Source organism: Panthera onca, chromosome A1 (genome assembly GCF_046562875.1).
Source record: "Panthera onca isolate mPanOnc1 chromosome A1, mPanOnc1 haplotype 2, whole genome shotgun sequence".
Taxonomy (NCBI): domain Eukaryota; kingdom Metazoa; phylum Chordata; class Mammalia; order Carnivora; family Felidae; genus Panthera; species Panthera onca.
Window position 1 is genome coordinate 169,260,333 of NC_138339.1, and position 12,573 is coordinate 169,272,905.

At 40.8% G+C, this 12,573-nt stretch overlaps 1 protein-coding gene across 8 annotated transcripts in view; it reads left to right on the plus strand.

Moving 5' to 3' along the window:
• The window catches only part of GGACT (gamma-glutamylamine cyclotransferase), a 47,446-nt gene that overhangs the window by 1,656 nt on the left and 33,217 nt on the right, over positions 1 to 12,573 (plus strand). For 4 of the 8 annotated variants that reach the window (XM_078432182.2, XM_078432211.2, XM_060636759.3 and 1 more), the window contains exon 2: positions 1,413 to 1,586. The gene's annotated coding sequence lies outside the window, so the exon portion shown is untranslated. Of the gene's footprint in view, positions 1 to 1,412; positions 1,587 to 7,670; positions 9,771 to 12,573 lie in introns of those variants that run through there. The other 4 variants (XM_078432185.2, XM_078432192.2, XM_078432195.2 and 1 more) reach the window with 2 other exon arrangements.

Here is a 12,573-nt window from a genome sequence, read left to right on the forward strand (position 1 = left end):
GGTTTCTAAGACCCAGTCCACAAAGTTCCTTGATTGCCTCAAAAATGCGCTTACTTTTACTGTTAGTTTGTGTGAATTGGAATCCATACAAGATCCATAAATATCTGTTGTGTCTTAATTTGGGACAGGGGTTCAGCAGACTTTGTAAAAAAAAAAGGGGGGGGGGCCAGATACTAACTCCTTTAAGCTTTGAGGGCCATGTGGTCTCAGTTGCAACTACCCAACTGTGTCATCCCCAAAAGGTAGCTATAGATGATGTGTGTACATGAATGAGCATGGCTGCATTCCAATATACTTTTGTTTTCATGACTTCAAAAAAATTTTTTTTAATGTTTATTTCTGAGACAGAGACAGAGCACGAGTGGGGGAGGGGCAGAGAGAGAGGGAGACACAGAATCAGAAGCAGGCTCCAGGCCCTGAGCTGTCAGCACAGAGCCCAATGCGGGGCTTGAACTCACGGAGTATGAGATCATGACCTGAGCTGAAGTCAGATATCCAACCGACTGAGCCACCCAGGTGCCCCTCATGACTTTTTGTTTGAAACTTCACTGGCAGGCTGGTCTTAAACCAGGACATTTACATTCTGTTTGACCCTGGTCTATCACAGCCCCAGTGATTTACTGGTGGCCCTTGGTTGCCTGTAGATGCCTCACATTCTGGATTTATTTGGCTTTTGTATGGTGTGGTTTAGCTTGCTCCTCTATCCCCTGTATTTCCTATAAACTGGAAGTTAGTTCTAAAGGCTTAGGTTAATTAGGTTCCATTTCTCCATTTTTGGCAGGTAAACTTCAGAGGTGGTTTGATTTTTTTTTTTTAAGTTTATTTATTTATTTAGAGAGAGAGTGCATGTGAGCAGGGAGGGACAGAGAGAGAGGGAGAGAGAGAATCCTAAGCAGGCTCTAAGCTGTCAGCACAGAGCCCGACATGGAGCTTGGCCTCATGAACCATGAGATCATGACCTGAGCCAAAATCAAGAGTTGGACACTTAACCAACTAAGCCACCCAGCTGCCCCTGAATTGTTTTTTAATACAAATCTATGACTTCAAAAGACTCATAAACCCTCATCCAAGAGGCTCAATATTCCTAAATTGGCTTTGCCTGATGGCTGAGAATACACTTTTTTCTTTCTCATCTTATTTTCCTTACTTGAAGAGGATATGGGTGCTATTTCTCAAGGGTGTTGACTACTTTGAATCCTTCTGCCAGGTCAGTGGACACCCTCCTCTGTTCAAGCCCCTTGGGAAATGTGGACCACATTTTCCCACTGAATGGAAATACCTTCCTTCTTGGGCCCAGACCCAGGGTTTCAGATGCCATCTAGCAGGGGCTGGGTGGTTTGCTTTTGTTTTTAAGCTCTTTGTCTCTGAAACACTCAACTTTTCTTCACTCATCTTTCTCTTCATCCCCCCAGCAGGACTGAGAGAAGGACACCTGGTTCATGAGCTACTGGTCACACTGTGAGGTGGGGGTACTTATCCCGGCGTCCCATTAGGAAGGATTCTGAAGTCAAAAGCTTTGTAGGCTCTCACACTTACTATGGTGCTGGACTCCAAGGTGACCGGGTTTTGAAGAAACAAGTTTACAGGTAAGAATTGTTTTTTCCTTTGTTCTGGAGTGCGTCTTACTCCTAAATCCTGGAGTACCAGAGGAAGTATCTTGACAGTGTCACTTGGAAGTCCTTGCTTTTCTCATGTTTAAGATTAGTAGGTGAAACTGTCTGTTCATCCCTGTACCCATTTTTCCAGATAACGTGGTATTGGCCTTTTTCTTATTGATTTGTAAGGATTCTTTATACATTGGAAATAAATACTAATCGTTTGTCATATATGTTACAGCTGTTTCCCCCATTAAAAAAATTTTTTTAATGTTTATTTACTTTGAGAGAGAGAGAGTAAGTGCACACATGGGAGGGGGAGAGAGAGAGAGAGAGAGAGAAAGAGAGAGAATCCCAAGCAGGCTCCAAATTGTCAGTGTGGAGCCCGACACGGGGCTCAAACTCACAAACCGATTGAGATCATGACCTGAGCCGAAATCAAGAGTCGGATGCTTAACCGACTGATCCCCCTGGTGCTCCCTGTTTCCCTCATTTTTTGTGTTTTGTTTATAATATTTATGCTCTGCAGAAAATTTAAATATTATATAGGAAAAAAGTTATCAATTTCTCCTTTATAGTTCCCTTGCTTTTTGTTTTGCTTAGAAAGACTTGCCCATTTCAAGATTGTTTTTTTAAAAAGTCTTAACACAGGTAAATGAACATGTGATAACTAGGAACATGGAATCCTGTAAAAGAAGAGTAATAAAGGGGGCTCTTTCTACTAGATAATGTAACATTGAATTGATTAAATGTTGGTGTTAAGATTGGCCCTACATTGATAAGTGTTGAAATTGGGATTTGGGTATTTGGGGGATCATTATACCATTATTCTACCTCTGTATATATTTGACTTCTGATAATAAGAAATTTTCTTTAAAAAAAAAAAGAATAGGGGAAAATCATCTTTGTCCCCATTTGTTCATATTCAGCAACTAGTAAGTTTCTCTGTGTTGAACACTGGGGTGTGTTGTGTTAATCAGTACACAGGATCTTGGAACTTAGATTTCTCACATAGGAGACAGATATTAATGCTACGGTCAAGGGCAACAACTCCTGTGTCAGACTACCTGGCTTCAGATCCCGGCTCTGCCCTTACTAGTTGGGTGATTTTGATTTTTCTAATTTAAAAAAATGAGGGATAATAATTATGTCTACCTGATAGGGTAGTTGGAAGGATTGGATGAGAAAACCCATGAAAATTCCTTCGCATGGCATTAAGCGTTTAGTAGTTGCTCAGTAAATGTAAGCTCTGAAGGAGGAGAATAACTGTAGTCAGGCAGACACTGAGGTGGAGAGGTGTAGGAGTGAATGAGTGTATGGAGTGGGGGTCCTGACCTGCCCTGGGCTGGTTAAGGACGTTTGGGAGCACTTTTCAGAGGAAAAGACCTTTGAGCAGAGATGTGGTATGTGGAATATCTTGTCTTTTTTTTTTTTTTTTTAAAGAGAGAGAGAGAGAATGCAATGGGGGAGAGGGACAGAGAGAATCTTAAGCAGATTCTTGCTCAGCATGGAACCTGACAAGGTTCTCAATCCCATGACCCTGGGATCACGACCTGAGATGAAATCAAGTCTGACACTCAACTGAATGAGTCACCCAGGTGCCCCAGGAATATCTTGTCTTTCAAATCGAATGAAAGTGCCCTTCATTGGTGAAGTGAGAGGGTGGTGGGGTCATGACAGGCCAAGGCCTAGAGACTAGGAGAGGTGTTTCCTAATGCCACCAGAACAAGGTGTCACCAACTTCGTGGCTTAAAACAACGCAGATACTTGTCTTATGGTTCTTTAGGTTAGAAGTCAACACGGGTCTCACTGGGCTGAAATCAGGGCATCAGTGAGGCTGTGTCCCCTCTTGGAGATGCTGGGAAGTATCTGTTTTCTAGCCTTTTCCCACTTCTAGAGGCTGCCCACATTCCTTGGTTCACGGGCCCCCTCCCTCCACCTTGAGAGATAGCATTTTGTCCCTTTGTCCCTTCCACCACGGTCACAGTTCTCCCTCTGCTCCCAGCCAGGAAAGCTCCTCCACTTTTGAGGACTCATGTTCCTTAGATTGGGCCCATTTGGATATTCCAAGATAATTTCTGCATCTTAAGGCCCTTAACATTAATCACATCAGTCAAGTCCCTTATACCATGCAAGGTAACATGTTCACAGGCCCTGGGGACCTTTGGGAGGCCTTTATTGAGTCACCTCACCTTGTGCTGCAGTAGGCGCATCAGGGTCAGACATTTGGGACAGTCAGTTACTACCAGGCGCTAATAATTCCCAGGGTGTGGTGCCTCTGCTCTTCCATGCTGAGGCGGTGACTTGAGACTCTTGGGGCCTCTCCTTCAGCATTGGGGAGAGAGGCTTCTGGGTGACAGGAGACAGGCCTGCATGCGAGATGTCCCCCATCATTGGGAGCTCCACTGAACAGCTGTCAGAACCCTCATCCACTCCTATGCCCCACCCTTCCCACGGGTCACTCCTGCCTGTGCAGGAGCCTTTTCCCGCTGCAGCTCTTTAACCTTTATTTTCTCTGCTATTTTTGCCTGTGTAATTGTCTTTGCCCACTAGCCTTAAACACTGTCAGACTATTTTAAACAAAATTCATGCTAAAATATTTAGTATTTTCTCATATATTAACTCTGTTTAGATGAGAACCACACCTCCCCCTTTTAATTCCCCCATAGTATCTTCCACATAATAGGCCACCAGTAAGAAAGAAATTTCCAGTCGGTTGACAGTGTTTTTGGGACTCTGATATTTTGAGTTATGTCAGAATAAATTGAAGTGACAAAGAATAAATAAGAACTTCTCCTATTCTGATTCTCCTTGTGTTCGTATTTACTGCATCTGTTTTTAAACTTTTGAGTATTAATTACCTCCTCCTGCTGTTGTCACCTGCACTTAGGAGTATGCGGCAGAGAAGTTCGTGAAAATCATTAATATTTCTACATCTTAGGTTGGTTTTACTAATTTATGAGTATTAAATGAGATTTGAAAAACATTCTTTAAGCCATTACTCATGCCATTATTGAGCCCTTATTTGTGAGAAGAATCACAACTGCCTGTTTTAAATTACTCTTTCTGCCTCAATTTGGTTTTCTATAAAGTTAGATACAGATTATAAAAGCCTAATAAAAACTATAAGGAGAAATCACAGTTGACTTTTGAACAACATGGGTTTGAACTGTGGAGGTCCACTTATATGCAGCCTTATTAAAAAAATAAATACAGTGTTATAAATGTATTTTTTCTTCCTCAAGGTTTTTCTAAATAACATTTTCTTTTTTCTAGCTTACTTTATTGTAAGGATACAGTATATAATACATACAGCATACAAAATATGTGCTAATTGACACATGCTATCACTAAGGTTTCTGGACAACATGAAGCTATTAGTAGTTAAGTTTTGGGAGTCAGAAGGTATACTCTGATATTTCAAATACAGGGTGTTGGCACGCCCCCAACCCCGGCATTGTTCAAAGGTCAATTGTAGTGTATCTTATAAGTGAATAAAAAACAGTTACATGGCATTTTGGGGAGTATTTACGAAGATGAAGTCACTGGTTTTTTGTTTGTTTTTTTCCCTCTCTGTCAGTGTTTTATTATGAAAGTTTCCAGCCATACTCAAAAGTAGAATACAGTAAACCTTCATGAACCAACACAGCATCAGAAATGCATGCACCATCATGGCTTTGCCACACTTGTTCCATTAGCCCTTCTCCCTTCGTTTTTTTTGAGTTTTTGTTTATTTGCTTACTTCTGAAGAATTCTGAAGCCAATACCAGAAACTGTGCCATTTTATCACTATTTTAGTACGAATTTTTTTTAAGTTTAGTTTAAAAAACTACAGTCCTTCCTAACAATGAACAAAAAATCCTTAATATCTTCCAATAATGTATTTAGATGAGATTGGGCACATTCAGGGTGGTATCGCCATAGATTCTAATACTGTATTCAAATATCCCCATTTGCCTAAAAAGGTATGTGCGGTTGATTTATTCAAACCAGGGTCAAAACAAACCACTCATTGTATTTGATTTATACATCTCCTAAGTCTCTTTTAATAAATAATTGATGTATTCCAGGCATTAGCTTAATTCAGAGTTCTCTTATTACTTTTCCCTCTTATTTTTAACTCTGTTTTAGAGTAGTCACATACTCTCATACTTTCATTCACTATTATTAGAATTTATATAAAGTAAAATTGGCCTTTTTTGTTGTATAATTCTGAGTTTTAAAGTTGATTAATTCATGTAACCATCATCACAGTCCTTTTACATTACAGAGCATTTCCATCACCAAAAAAAAAAAAAAAAAAAAGCCAGAAAACAAAACCAAAAACTACCAGAGGACCAAAACGTCCCTCATTCTGGCCCATTGTAAGTCAAACCCTCACTCTTACCCTAATTGCTGCAACCTTTGATCTGGTTTCCATCTTGATAAGTTTTACCTCTTCTAGAATGTCACATAAATGAAATTAAATAGTTTGCAACCTTTAAGACTACCTTCTTTCACTCAGACAACATCTTTGAGGTTCTTCCATGTGTGTATTCTTTTTATTGCCAGGTAGTGTACTCCATCTTCCGGACATACCCCAGTTTATGTATATTCACTGTTGAAGGATATTGGACTCTTTACAGTTTGGGGAGATTGTGAGTAAAGCTGCTATAAATATTTGTACATAGGTTTTTATGTGGTCGAAATTTTTCATCTTTTTAGAGCAAATCCCCAGGAGCAAAATGGCTGGGTAATATGGTAAGTGTGTATTTAACTTTTGAAGAAACTGCTAAACTTTTCTAGAGTGGCTGCATCCCGACCATTTTGCATCTCAGCCACCTATGTGTGAGAGTTCCAGTTGCTCCATATTTTTGTCAGCACTTGATACTATCAGTTTTTTTTTTATTTGAGCCCACCTAATAGGTGTGTTGTTTTTTTTAAATTATCTGATTTCAGATTTTTGAGCACGATAGACCATTATTTTTAATAATTAAATTTATTTTATATACCTGTTATAAAAATAATTATTTCTGGTTTTCTGGTGATATTCCATATTTAAATATGGTAAATATTCTCTATGGAAAATAATTAAAACCAGAATGTTATTTAGGTAGGAGACTTTCTTAAGTCTCACTAGTTGAATCATCATATTTGGCAAAGATTAACAGAATAGTGTCTGAATGCAGGATGCGTTTTGCAGTGATCCCCTCATTATATGCATCTTGTGTGTGTCTCATTCCTATTTTACAAATAGTAACTGATAGTGCCATGACTGCTTTTGCCATCAATTTTATGCTAGATTAGATTGTTCAGTGAATAGTAAGTTACATGAGACAACTAGATGTAAGTAAAGAGTAATTTCTTTGAATGCCTTTTAAATACAGTGAACACTGTTGTAGTTTAAAAATGGACTGCTCCTGGGGTGCCTGGGTGGTGTAGTCGCTTAAACATCTAACTCTTGATCTCAGCTCAGGTCATGATCTCACAGTTTGTGAGTCTGAGCCCCACATCGGGCTCTGCGCTGATAGTGCAGAGCCTGCTTGGGATTCCATCTCTCCTTCTCTCTGTCCCTTCCCAACTTGTGCTCTCTCTCTCTCTCTCTCAAAATAAATAAATAAACTTAAAAATTTTAAAAATAAAAATGGACTGCTCCCATGTGTCTGAAGCAGTAGTGAAAACTTGCCTTTAAATACTTTTTTTTTTTTTTAATTTAAGCATATTAAGCTCAAGGAAGAAAACCATTTGAAATTTGTGAAATAAAGATCATATGCCTCTTTTTGGATGACTTAGGGACCATAGTCACTGGTCTCTATTGCTTGAAAGTGTGCAGTTGCTTCCTAGATTAAAGTACCTAAATGTCACTGCTAATGTTGTCCCTCACTCCTTGAATTAGATGAAACTGTGGGAAGTCTCAGGGTGCACAGGTCATTGCTATGAGATGGCCCTATCAAGTCTCACCCATTAGCTGCCATAGTTTGAGCTTCAGGTTGGTAGTATCATTTGAACAGTGGAAATTACTGTCATCTAGAATCTCCCTGTTTCACTTCTGAAAAGTTGCTTAGACTTGTTGACAGACCTTCCTTTGTAATGCAGGGGCATTAGAAAGAAGAACTGAGCCTGATGTGAAGAAAAAAGATGGAGGACAAGTTGCCAGATGGGCTTCGGGGGTTGTTGTGGTATGAAACCTAAGAGGCCAAGTATTAGGGAAATGTAGTTCAAAATGTATAGAAATGGGATGAGTTTCTGTAGCTAAGTCATTTTTGGTTTAAAACTAACGTAGTAGTTGGATTGGAATTTGGATTGGAATAAATAAAAAATAATGAAGGATTAGTAAGGTTGTTACCTCCATTGGACCCAAGTCTTTATTTTGTTTAAAAAAAAATTATTATAGATGATCTTTAAACTTTATTCCTGTTGACATTAATAAGGTCCTATAAATGTGCATATATATGGGGAAGTGGAGGAAAGGATAACAGATGGGTATTGGGGTCTTAAATTGGGGTTTTAGAATACCAGACTAATACACCTGCTGCCCCCTGGTGGCAGCGTATTAAATAGTGAAGTTCAGAGGTGAGGAATTCTGGAGAGCTGAGTTGGTTGTATAAGAGGATTATAGGGGGAATCAGGAGATGTTTTCTCTTTCCAGCTCTGTTCATAATTACTATCCATATGACCTTAGGTAAATCATTTAGTTTGATTACCTTTTATTTTATAAGTTTCTTCCAGCTTTCACATCTTACAATTCTCTGATGGTAATAGCACATATTATGTACTAAAAGATGTGAAGTTCCACTTTTTCCATTAGCAGCTGAATCCTAACGTATCCTATATATTTATTTAAGAAAGCATACTCTAGAATAACTCCTGAGGCACGATACAGATTCAGCTCTGGGCAGCAGACTGCATAGGCTATCTGTAGCACAGTCCATAATTAATCAGTGTGACAATCTTGCATTATTATGAAAGCTCACAAGTTACATCATTTAAAAAATAATTTTTATTGTGGTTAAAAAAATAACATAAACTTTACCATCTTAACCATTTTTAAGTATACAGTTCAGTAGTGTTAAGTATATTCAGTGTTGTACAACATACCTCCAAAACTGTTACTTCTTGTGAAACTGAAACTGTGTACCCATTAGACAGCAACCCCCTACACTCCCCCTGCCCCTAGCAACTGCCATGCTACTCTCTGTCTCTATGAATTTGACTATTCTAGGTACCTCATGTAAGTGGAATCATACAGTATTTGTCTTTTTGTGACTCGTTTCTTTCATTTAGCATGATGTTCCTAAGGCGAATCCAAATTGTAGCACGTGACAGGATTTCTTTTCTTTAAGGCTGAATATTTGTATGTAGATACATTTTACTTCTCCATTCATCTATTGACAGACTCTTGGATTACTTCCACTTCTTTGCTATTGTGAATAATGCTGCAATGAACCAAGGATATGCTGCATTTTTAGTATACAGTGTTTACTAATGCAGAGAGGGTTTATACAATTTTTACATGCATAAAAGGTTAAATTTCATTATAAAAACACCATTCAACCATGCTAAATAACTAGGATATAGCTTTTTGTGTGGATGAGTAAGTTAAAAAAGGAATTAACATTTATTGAACATACAAACTGTATGTCAGGCACTTTTGTATCTGTGACCCATTCTATTGTTTAGTGTTTACAGTAATTCTGTGATTTACCCTTCTCTTGGGAGGGGACTAATACTTATTAAAATCACTGTGTACCAGAATTTTTATATACGTTATCTCATATAATCTTCATACATTAACCCTGAGGTGTGCTTTAGTATCCCTGATGTAACTGAAGTTCAGAGAGATGAAACACCTTGAACAAGGTCACATAGCTAAAAGGTAGCAGAGTTTTACCTGAGTACAAAGTGAAACATGTCTGTTTCAGATGTGTTCGACATATACCATACTTTCTCCTGCTTTCAGAAATAACACTATACATCTATGATCTGAAAGATGTTGGAACAATATCAAGATTACACTGCTATAATAATTTATAAATAGAAACATTTCTGTAGTGCCTTTCCATTAAATAACAGTCCTTGGGTTTTCCTTGCAGAGAAACAGCATCGATTCAGATGAATTCATCTGAAATGTATCAAGGCTTACCTCCTGGGGCATTTTGCAAAATAAACCTTCCTAGGACTTCCAAAAGAGTGGTTCTCTTGTGCCGGTCCCCCCATTTCTGAGGTTATCTTCCATGTGTTATTTTCCCCTTTTTCTTTCTCCCTTTCCTTTGATGTGGCAGATAGCTAGGACCGTTTTCACCACTTTCTGCTCCCACCTCTCTTGAACGCTATGCTGCTTGGGTTTGGAGTTTTGATCTGCTCCTTGCATAGTGTTTTTTCACAGGTAAAGGGTTATAAAATGTCCTTATAGGTGGTGGTTTTCTTGGAGAGTCAGTAAGCTCTTGGAAAGGCCCATTGCAACATGGGATTTTTCGACTAACAGAGATGTAGTGGTATATAGCATCCGAGCAGCCACTTAAGCTTCTCTAAGAGTTCCTGTGCACTTAGGATGACTTACATTGGGAATTTACAAACCTAGTGATAGGTGAGGCTCAGGAATGCTTCCAAGATTCATTCAAGGCCTTCGATAATTCCTGAAAGCAGGATGTTATGCAGTAAATAAAGAAAATGAGAGTGGCAGAAATTGTGGTCACCACCAAATGTCCAATGTCTCCTTCCTTAGTTCCTGATCTGCAGTTTTATTCTGAGTGACCATGTCCCTCAAGTTATGGTAAAAAACAGGAAGGAGAAATGTGTGAGACTTCTGCCAAGTTTTGCAAAGGAACCTGAGTCAGTGAGGTTGCTCCTGTTCCTCACCCTGCCCTTCATAGTTCCTACTACTTCGCATGAAGATATTATGGCCAGTGTAATGCCAGCCATCTTTTCTCCTAAGAGGACCTTAAGAATGGAAGCCATCTGTTAGCAGTGACACCGAGGAGCCTGGTGTGCTGGCTTACACAAATGGCCACAAATTCTTTCTATTCTCTTGTGTGTGCACCTGTGCATGGCACCTTTGCAGCCCCTCCCATAAAGGGAAGAAGTCACCATCTCCACCCCTAAACCTAGCACGGGGAGTCCCAGGCTGAGTGGGGTGAGTAGACTGCCCTTTTAGAGGGTTATCTCAATGTGGGCTGTCAGAGCCTGAGCGGCAAGAGGAGAGTTTATGTGCAGGGAAGATGGTTGTGACTGAAATTGGAAATTAGTTACATATGGAAGGATTGATCATGTAATTAACTGTACCAAAGATCATATGAGCCAGCTATGCCACTGTTGAAGGGAGTTGTCAGTACAGAAATGTCAAGAACTAGGATGAACCGTGTGGTGGTATGGATTGGGTCAGGTGTGTGAGTGTGAACTCATGGTTTTCAATACTTATGGATATAAATATGTGTGTGTGTGTGTATAGATAGATATAGATATATAGATATAGATATATGTGTACATAGTCTACTGAGGGAGCCTCTTGGGCAGATAACACCGCAAGAACAATAAGCACACCTCACACCCAGATCTTGGCTTCTAAATACCAACTAACAGCTGGAAACTAGGGCTCCTTGGAGAAATGGCTGGTTCCAGGCCTGGGGCAGAGAAAGTCCAAGATGAATGTGGAACATCTTGTGCCAGAAAGCAAGGAAATGCATTCTTAGGACTCAGTGACAGAAACAGTTCTGCCCACAAGGGAGGATTACACAGGGGAGATGATGTTTGAAGTGACCTGGGAACCTTGAAGGATGAGTAGGATTTTGCCAGGCAGCATGTTGAGGAAGGAAGAAGTTCCTTAGGGGCAATGGCAGCCTTATGAGCAAAAAGAGGGAGTCAGATTATACCTGCCACAGAGCAGTGTAAGGCATGGCCTAGATATGGCCGAAGAGAAAGATGCAGCTGGACACACTGTCCTGCGTGAGCCACGTGCAGAAACTTAGGCTTGACCCTTTAGAATTTGTTGTCTAGAGCTGCATAACAAATTATCCTTAACATCAGTGGCTGCAGACAACATGCATTATCCCCCATTTTCTGCAGGTGAGAATCCGGGAGCTGCTTGGCTCGTGGCTCTAGCTCAGGGTCTTCAGCAGGCTGCAGACAGGGTGTGGGCTGGGGCTGTGGTCACCTCCCAGCTGACTGGAGGAGCATCTGAGCTCACTCATGTGACAGCCAGCAGGCCTTGGGGCCTTTCTGGCTGTCGGCAGAGACCTCAGCTCCTCTCCACATGGGTGTCTCCTTAGGGAGTCTCACAGCATGGCAGCTGGCTTCCCTGACAGCGAGGGGTCTGAGGGAAAGAGTGTACCAGAGAGCCCTCCAGACGGAAGGCACAGTCTATTTAAAACCTAATCTCAGAAGTAACATCCCATCACATCCTCTGTATTGTGTTCATTTGAATCAAGTCACTAAAGCTAGCCTTTGCACAAGGGGCACGAATCACACAGGGACACTGTCAGTAGGGGAGAGGATCATTAAGGTCATCTGAGGGGGCCCCTCAGATGCCCAGGCTGGGAAATGGGGAGGGGCACGGTCTTGCATGCAGTTGCAGGTGGGGGGGGGGGGCGGTGAGGGCAAGCCTGGGGCAGTGAGACCATTTAGGAGGTGGCCATCCACGTGGGCAAGGAGAGGCCTTGTCATCAGTAGCTGGGAGCAGTTGGAGTGAGAGGAAAGAGGGCTTAGGTCACCAGGCGGTGCCGATGCCTCCCAGATTATGCGTGTGCACCCAGCCGCAGCAGGCATCATCTTCAGAAACTTGTGATGAGATGCCTGCTGTTTGAAAAAACACCAATGCTTTCTTATTACTTGCTGTTAAGCAGATTGGTTCATGGACTTCAGTGGGTGGAAACCAGCTTCTGCAGACAGGGCTTTGCAGGATCCCTTTGCTGCCAGGAAACAAGTGGGAGCTGCTGGGCCATTACCTCATTTTAAAGCACATGCTCAGGCTGTGGGAGCTCGGCTGTAATCCCTTCAGTTTTAT